This window comes from Mchenga conophoros, linkage group LG15 (genome assembly GCF_057382185.1).
Source record: "Mchenga conophoros isolate Kocher_MC1m ecotype Shallow Benthic linkage group LG15, M_conophoros_male_GT1.1, whole genome shotgun sequence".
Classification (NCBI taxonomy): Eukaryota; Metazoa; Chordata; class Actinopteri; order Cichliformes; family Cichlidae; genus Mchenga; species Mchenga conophoros.
In genome coordinates, this window is record NC_140540.1 from 42803283 (window position 1) to 42811175 (window position 7893).

Genomic DNA, 7893 nt, shown 5'->3' on the forward strand with positions numbered 1-7893 from the left:
ACTTTTTAAAATATTAAGCTTAATTTGTCCCATTGAAATGAATGGGAAACTTCTGCAATTCTGCTAAAATTTGCTTGTTTTTGAAACTTAACTACTTCCTCATATTTTCACGTAGAACAACCATTCAAACTTTAAAATGTTCTCAAATTATTGGGCTATTCAGGTATAAATCAGCTTTTTCAAATCTTTTACCGTTTTACTTTTATGCCTTTTAAAGTTTTCAGTTGCAAAATTGTGATTTTTCACAAAATACATGCGTTGTTATGGTTGCTATGCACTTGGCTTCCAGTGTGCCACTGAAGGTTTTGCAGTCTTCTCTTCATGTCTGAACAACTTCTTGCTACTTGCTCAATTTTCATTGCACCAAACTCATTCGCACAAAGAAGAGGTGGAGAGACTAACAATTCTGGTGAAATTAGCAGAAGCTGCTTAGAATTGTGCTGATAAGAGGTGAAAAGGCTAAATATTTGGCAGAAAAGAGGTGAATCAGAAGAATTTCTGCTGAAAAGAGTTAAAGAAGCAAAAAGATGAGCTGAAAAGAAGTGTATAAGCAGAAGTGCTTGCTGAAGATGGCTGTATGTGTAATGACACACTGGAGAGTGTCAAGAAAGCAGAGCGCATGCAAGCAGGGAACATGTGTAGGATGTAGGATTCGAACCTCTGCCACCGGGTCTCACGGCAGCTGCCCTACCCTCTGAGCCAAATGAGTTCTGGTCACAAGCAAAGATATGATGAGAGGGAAAATGTGCACTGTGGAGCAGAAGCTCAAATTAGCAGAAAAGAGGTGAAGAGGAAGAACTTTGTTGTGAAATGAGATAAAGAAACTGAAATTTGTGCTTAAAACAAGTGAAAAAGCTGAACTCTGAAATCCTGCTAAAACAGCAGAAGAGGCTCATATTTTTCAGCTACTCATTGAGCCAAACTGGTTCTCACGTAACTGAAAAAAGGTGGAAAAGCTTAAAATTCCAATGAAAACAGCAGAAGAGGCTGAGATTTGTGCTGATAAGAGGTGAAAATGCTGAACAAATAAGATGTAGTGCTTCTGTCTGCTTCATCAGGCTGTGTACTTGTATGTATTTCTGCCATAGACTGTTAACAAGAATCTAAGGTCCATATTAGAAAAGCTGCTAAAATCATAAAACTTTGCAGAATTATAATAAATTATCAATATGAATTACCGGTCTGTGATAGTGTATAAATTTGTAGTTAAAAAAAACATGTGGGCCAAGGTGGAATCGAACCCACGACCTTTGGTCTGAAGAGCCGTGTCATTACCAATCGTGCCACCCGGAAAGGGGGCGGGGCGTCTTAAAAAGCAGCGTGATCAGCAGTCAGAATTTGATCGCGGTGAGAGGTGAAAAACGCCGTTTTTTGGAGTTACAAAGCGTCGTGTAACTCAAAAACTAGGTGGGATAGAAGCATAATTCTTGCACTGGGTGAATCAGTGGACTTTGGTGTACTTTGACTGCGATTTACATAGCTCTTTGTACCTCCGTCGCGGAGATATGACGAGAGAAGAAACGGCTTCATTTTCAGAGTTTGAAAAATGAGAGGACATATTTCCACCCCTCAAACATGTTTTTGCAGAAACACTGTAATTTCGCTTAAAAATAGTATGAAATAGCAGTAATACTATGATTTGGCAGAAATACTACTTTTTAGCACAAATACTATTGTACAGAATGGTGTACGTCAGTTTAATGCTGGGTGGTGCTGCAATAGTAACTATCCTCGGCTGACATCCAGGGATTAGATTACCACAGGTGGAGTTTATTGGCGGTCAGATGGATGGTACAGGATGTGGAGAGGTGATATGGTGTGGTTTCTATGATTAAGAACAGGGTATGCATTACAACATGCATACAGATTAAAGATTAAGAAAACTGGCAACAAATTCCTCCACTACAAATCAGTCTGATACCACTTCTTACAGGGTTCACGTTTACTAAGTCACTACCCAGAAGGCGCCACAAGAGGGCACTCCAACACAAGAGATGACCTATTTACACTGATGCGATTAGTAAACAGTCAGCCCCTTACTGACTATGATTTGGCAGAAATACTATGACTTAGTAGTAATACTATAACATAACAGATTTCCTAAAAAAAATATGAAATTGCAGTAATTCTATGACTTGGCAGAGATACTACGTTTTAGCACAAATACTATAACAACGCAGAAATACTATGACTTAGTAGTAATACTATAACATAACAGTTCAATGTTCTTGCACAAATACCACAATATGGCAGAAATACTATGTTTTAGCACAAATACTGTGATTTGGTATAAATACTACGATTTGGCACACATACTATATTCCGCAGATAGACTATAACATAACAGATATTCTACGACTTAGTAGTAATACTATAACATAACAGAATTATTAATTGGGCACAAATACTATGATTTGGCAATAATACTGCATTTTAACACAACTACTGAGATTTGATTGAAATACTATGATTTAGAAGAAATACTATTACTCCATACAAATACGATGCTTTGGGACAAATACTATGTTTTGGTTCCAATACTATGATGTGCAACAAATACTATGATTTGGCACAAGTACTATGATTTAGTACAAATACTATGATTTGGCAGAAATACTATGCCTTAGTAGTAATACTATAACATAAGAGATATACTATGGTTTTGCAGACATACTATGTTTTTGCACAAATACCATGATTTGGCACAAATGTTATGATTTAGCAGAAATACTATGATTGGGTACAAATACTATGATTTGGCAATAATACTGCATTTCAACAACAACTACTGAGATTTGCTTGAAATACTATGATTTAGAAGAAATACTATGACTCCATACAAATACGATGCTTTGGCAGAAATACTATGATTTGGCAGAAGTACTATCATTTAGTACAAATACTATGATTGGGCAGAAGTACTATGTTTCAGTACAAATACTATGATTTGGCAGGAATACTCTGGTTTAGCAGAAATACTCTGATTTAGCAGAAGTACTATCTTTTGGTAGAAATTCCTGCTAAAAGGTACTATTTCTGCGTTTTAGCAGAAATACTGTAATTTGGCATAAATACTATAATTTGTGATAAATACTATGATTTGGCACATATAATATATTCAGCACATATATTATAAAATAACAGAAATATTATGATTTGGCCCCAAAACCATGATTTTGCACAAATACCATGATTTTTGCAAAAATACTATGATTTAGCAGAAATACTATGATTTGGCAAAAGGGTTAGGGGAAATCAAGTTGGGAGTCCGGTCCCCGAAGGGGGCCGGGCTCCAATGCACTGTCCATACCTGTTCCCATCCCGGGCGTCAAGGTCCCCCATAGCATGCCCCAAGAGGCTGTGATCGTCCAACGGATTGGTATGATGTCCCTATCCCGTTTCCAAAAATCATTATTTTTCTGTTTAATATTCTTAATGTTTTGTCCTGTCTTTTCTTTGGCTTTCTTTGTTTTTATTATTGTAATGGCACCCCCTTCTTTAGTTTCCTTTCCAGTATTTGTCTTACGTTTTTTTGATATATTTTTATGGCACCCCCTTCCTATTTGTCCTTTCCTTTGGTTTTTACGTGACTTTATGATTTTATTCCTTTCTTTGTAACCATCCTGTCCCACCTTCCTTTGTCCTTGTTATGTTCTCCTCTGTAACCTTTTGTGTGATGCCCAATTGTTTTGTGTCCTCCAAGTCCTCCTTTGATTTTTCTGTCCCAATTACGTGTTTCTTGTCTTGGCTTTTAGTGTTATGTCCAATTGTTTTGTATCCTCCAAATCCTCCTTTTATTTTATTTTTTTGTCCTAATTATATGTATGTCTTTATTGATTTTTGTATTGTGTCCAATTGTTTTGTGTCCTCCAAGTCCTCCTTTTATTGTTTTGTCCTAATTACGTGTTTGTCTTATTGACCTTTGTATTATGTCCAATTGTTAGGGAAAATGAAGCTCCTCCCTGCACGAGGAGGGCAGGAGCAGTGCACGGGCCATACTTTACTGACCCTTCCCAAGACCCACTACGTCTGCCACTCCGTCTTCCGTGTCCGTTACTCCCCGGTTCCGAATCAGGTAAGTACCTTCCTAATTTAGGCTTCCAGGTAAGTACCGTATTTTTATTATTGTTGTTTTTAATCCAATTGTATTAATATGCTTTTCTTACAGGTTTTTAAATTGTCTTTACCTTGCTTTTAGTTTTCAATCAACTGGTTTTTAATTGTGCTTTTAATAAAATTTATATTTTTCCAATGAATTTCAGTCTCCGTGTTGTTTTTCATGAATTCCAAATTTTAGGTTTCAAATTAGTTTTTTAGGCCATAAGTAAACATGAAAATGAATAAAATTTAAATAAATCTCCCCCAAAAATAACAAACTAAAATAACAAACTAAAATAACAAACAAAACATTTTTATTAGTGATGCATGGCTTGCGCTAGCTTTCGGCGGTGTTGTGCCTTCTTCAGGCTGTGCTCATGCATCGGTGGCCAAATTCAAATAAAGGAGACTCCTCTCTGCCCCCTCCTTTTATAGTTTTTGGCTCCTCCCCACTGCAGAGCATCCAAAGTGTCGGATATACGTGACTTGCCGTTTTTCCTTTTTTCCACTGCTTTCTTTTGCTTAACACTATCCATTTCCTTTCCTTTCTCCTTTCCTACCCTTGCTTTGCCTTCTGTTTCCTTTTACTCTTAATTCCTGCTTCCTTTCCTTTGGTTTACATACCCTCCTTTCCTAATTTCATACATGGCCGTCTTTGTTTATTTCTTTGTGTTATGGCCTTAATTTTACTTGGGGTTCTGTTTATTGAGGTTAAGGTAGGGGTGCACCATGGATGGGGCTAGGAATTAGGGCCAGGATTGTGGCTGGTTAGGGGAAATCAAAGTTGGGAGGGAAGGGGAATGAAACTCCTCCCTGCACGGGTTAGGGTAGGGGAATTGATTCCTCCCACGAGGGTAGAAGGAAGGTGCACGGGCCATCCCACGGGAGAACCCCCGATCCCTGTCTGGGTTCTCAAGGAAGGGACGTTGGCGTCGCCTTCCGTAGTGGACTACTTGCCACTCGTCCGCCATGACGAGTGGTTTTTAATTTACTATTGTAAATATAAATGAAATAAAACAAACTTGTTTTTAAACAACTAAAAGAGAGCCCAAGGCTTCAAAATCCCTTAAAATAAAACACCGTAAATTCGGTTCCAAACAACTAAAAGAGAGCCCAAAGGCTTAAAAATCCCTGAAACTAAAATACCGTAAATTCGGTCCCAAACAACGAAAAGAGAGCCCGAAGGCTTAAAAATCCCTTAAAAGAAACCCGGGTATTCGGTTGTTTAATATAAACAAAAATAAAAAATTCTGCAAACAACTAAAAGAGAGCACAGGGGCTTGAAAATCCCTAAAAACAAAAAACCGTGTTTTCCGGTTGAAAAAAATCAAACGTGCCTCAGGCAACGTTTCGACCCTAAAAGGTCTTCCTCAGGCCTGTGAGGCACGAAAGAAAATAAAACCAACAAAAATCCAAGCGCTCCAAACAATGGCTGGCTGCTGGAGATGTGCACTGTTTGGCTGTCGAAAGCAGAATGAGCTCTCTCTCCTGCCTGCGCTCCTTTTATATCCTCTGGTCTGTTGTGCGATTTAAACCGTTCGTTTTAAATGTTTTTCCAGTTTCCCTGTGTCCTTTTAAAATTAGGGCTTGACATTACACTAAAATGAATTACACAACATGAATTGAAATTATACACTATTTAAATTAACTTATTTATTTATTTATTTATTAGCGTGAGTACCTTTTTAACATTTGAGTGTATAATTGTATATTTATACTTTGACAGTACAATAATGAATTTACTGTCATTAATTCAACCCCTTTTCAGAAGATTAAAATATTTAAATATTCCAACCTGATATTAGGGTTGGACATAAAGCCAATTGGGGTTATTAGGGGAAGGGGAAAGGTTAGGGTTTGTGAAAGAGAACACAATGAACCCTCCCCACCTCGTCCAACGACTGGGTGGTTGGATAGAGGGCCATTGGAAATGCACGGGCCACCGCGCGTCATGCGTAGCTCCCCATTCCCCTTCCTCATCTCAGTCCCACTCCTTCTTTCCCTGGAAAGCCACCGTATAGCCCCCAGGAGACCCTGAGACAGCACTTTTGGCCACTCCCCATTTATATGGTGCCCCTTCTCTTTTTTTTTTATTTTTTTAATTTTTTTTTTTTAATTTTTTTTTTTTTTTAGGTATATAGGTAAAACCCCACGTTCCTCAGAAGTGGCCTCCTGGTTCTGTTACATTTTGTGTTTTTGTTTCCATTTATTAGTGTAGCTTTAATTGTATCCTAGCCAATTATGGCATTAATGATTTAAAATGTTCATAATAACCGGGATTAAATTTATTTTAGTGACACTGAAGTATGTGTCCAGGATCTATTTATGTCTGCATCTATGCCTGATTTAGTTTTACACCCGCCAAGTATGGTATTAACACTTCTTTAGGTACGTATAAAGAAGGTGGTTAAAGTTAGGAGAGATAAGGTGGAAGGCCGGCCGCCCTCGGCGAAAGAAGAAAAAAGGGGAGAAGGTTAGGGTTAGGGCTCAAATAAGTACCAGTAAGGGGTTCAATGAGGTTAGGGTTAGGATGAATTACAGGGTGGGATGTTAGACCAGTGTGTGTAAGGCTTAAGGTTAAGGTCAGTATAATATTAACCGTACCCAGCATAAGATGTCAAAAATCAATGCCATATTAAAGTATTTAGTTTCAATGGCCTGCTATGCATACATATAGTCATATATATAAGTAAAATCTCACGTTCCTCAGAAGCAGCCTCCTGGCTCTGTTACATTTTGTATTTTTGTTTCTTTGTTTCCATTCATTAGTGTAGCTTTACACTGGTCAGGTATAGCGTTAATGATTTAAAATGTTCCCAATAACTGGGATTAAGTTAAAATAAGTCCAAAAAAAGGGGGTGAGAAAAAGAGAGAGAGAGAGAGAGAGGAGAGAGAGGAGAAGGAAGAGTCAGGAGGGGTCCGCCAGTCTGGCAGAGTTCCCTCCCCGCCGGATCGGGCTGTCACTCATCCTCCCCTCCGTCCCCAAGAGAAGGCCAGACAGAGGGGAGAGAAGAGTGATGAAACCTTGATTTCGTTACATGTCATACATACTACATATTTACCTATTAGGGTTAGGGTTAGGGTTAGGGTTAGGTTAGGGGCCTATTGATCTTGTACAGTCACTGTTGTGAGTCCGGTGCACTGGCAACAGCTGCCTGGTCACTGTCACTCATGTCTCACCCCTTGTGGCAAACCAGTCTATTATCACTCTCATTAGAAGAAGAAAATTTCAATTGAGGACACAATATTCTTTTTTTTGCCCCAGCATGTACCTCTCCAGCTTTTATTGTCATGTCAAGAGTCTCACAAAACAGCAATAATTGTCAATACAATTGAAAGGGAGCAATTCAGACTGCGTTCAGGCCCCGTGGATGTTGAGTTCGCAGTCTGGAAATCCACAATCTCTCATATCTCCTCCTCTGGCCCTCCGTCCATGTCGCACAGGCTTGAAGTCCCGTTATACTCAGATGTTGTAATGTGTGAATTTGGAAATGCAATACTAGTGGAGTATCCAGTCCATTCCTCTCAATATTGTAAATATGTTGTTTTAACCTCTCCAACAGAGTTTGACCTGTTTCACCCACATAGAGTAGACAACATTCTTCGCAACAGATGCAATAAACAATGTTGCTCGTGTTTAGGGACATTCTCTGTAAGATGGGTGCCCCTATTTTCCCATAAGGATTATACAAGAACCGTTTCGGTTTAAAGGCCCAATGATTGGGTTTCCCCGATCTTATACGTCTCATCTGTTCTGGCAACTTGGCCCTGACGAGCATATCTCTCAGATTCTTG